The 1,571-nt window shown below is 38.5% G+C and overlaps 1 long non-coding RNA gene across 1 annotated transcript; it reads left to right on the plus strand.

The window, feature by feature from the left end:
* The first annotated feature begins 769 nt into the window (after positions 1–769).
* On the plus strand, positions 770–1,306 carry LOC117096492. Its single transcript, XR_004442508.1, has 3 exons — positions 770–908; positions 1,004–1,110; positions 1,210–1,306. It is a non-coding gene; the product is annotated as an uncharacterized LOC117096492 (long non-coding RNA).
* The last annotated feature ends 265 nt before the right edge of the window (positions 1,307–1,571 follow it).

Raw genomic sequence — 1,571 nt, forward strand, 5'->3', positions numbered from 1 at the left:
ACTTTGACTCCTGAATTTTATAACATTGATAGTTTAATTTCAGGGCATATCAGAGCAGGCTAGGGGCTCATTAGAGTTTTCTATTTGACTAAACTCAATTTCATTTTTTTTTTTTCAAATCACCTGTGTTGGAAGTTAAGTAGCTTCTGTTCCAAGTCAGATAGGAGTTTTGTTTGACAAAATGCTGTTCAATGCCTTAATGATAGTCTTGCTTGATGCACCAATCTGTCACATCAATCTCTCATTGCTTTGAGAATTCCTTATCCATTCTAACGGATGTTGCAATTTCTTCTGCTTTCATATGTATTTCTTAGGTGTGACTGCCAATTCTTTTCTTTGTGTCTCAGTAACAAAATGTAATATAAATTCACCTATTTGTGAGTAACTTCTTTCCTTAATTCCTACAAAGTACATGGTGGTTGTTTCTGCAAGAAAATATAGAATTATAGTCATTCTTCCAATAATAAATTTTTAATTTACTTAGATAAAATTTATATCCCACTGCCATTTTCATTCATTTATTTGTACACAGCAGCTTTTCATATAAATGCTGAATCATAGTGCGTAAACTTCCTGAAGACATTTTAAATAGTAATTCAAATAGATGACTATGTATCAATGCACATCACTTACTTGATGACAACATAAACAGCCCTAACCAAATGTATATAGGCACAGCTATATCATGGCTGGCCATCAGCTATTATGACATAAGCAATGTAATAATAATGCCCATTGGAACGAGCAATCTCGTGGGGAAAAATAAAACTTGACCTGTATCCACAATAACCAGTTTGAATGGATCTAAGGATCAGGACCTGGGAATGAGAATGAAAGATGGGCAGCAGAAGTCAGGCTGCAGGTAGAGATGGTAACATCCCTGCCCAAGAGCTCCTCTGTAATGTCTGGTAGGTATCACCAGACTCAGACTTAGCAATGAGGCATGTGGGTCAGTGCAGAGGACTCAACAACCCTGCTGTGTGGGCCCCTCTACCTTACCTAGGCCTCACATTGAGGAGAGAAGGGTTCTCACTTTGCCTGAGCTGGTGTGGTAATGAAGATGGTGAAAGCTATGCTCACTGTGGGTAGTTGCCTGCAAAGAAAGGGCTGGTTAGTGAGAACATCTTGGCTCAGTATTCAGTCTCTGGGAATTTACAAAGAGAAACCGTAGAAATGTGTTTCTTTCTTAATTTTTCTCCTCCTCAGTAGATTTTGCAATTGGATCCTGAATGTGGATGCTGCCTCTGTAAGTAGAGGTGTTGTCTATGAGTGTATCCCGAAATGACAATAAAGTTTCAGACCCAACATATCTCTCCCATGGATGTGTTGCTGATATTTGCAATTTTGCCATTACAGATTCCTTCTTACTTCACTTTCTGGGATCTATTTTGTAATCAAATGATCCTGAGGGGTTAACACAACATATGCTAGCCACTGGAATTTGATCATTAACACCACAGTGTGAATTACTTTCACAGATGAGTGCCTTCTGGGATGCAGAAATGGACAGATATGAATGCATAGAATTGCTTAAGGCACAGGAGTGAAAGGACACTTGAATGACAGGGCTA

Source organism: Trachypithecus francoisi, unplaced genomic scaffold (assembly GCF_009764315.1).
Source record: "Trachypithecus francoisi isolate TF-2019V2 unplaced genomic scaffold, Tfra_2.0 Contig01461, whole genome shotgun sequence".
In the NCBI taxonomy this organism is placed as follows: domain Eukaryota; kingdom Metazoa; phylum Chordata; class Mammalia; order Primates; family Cercopithecidae; genus Trachypithecus; species Trachypithecus francoisi.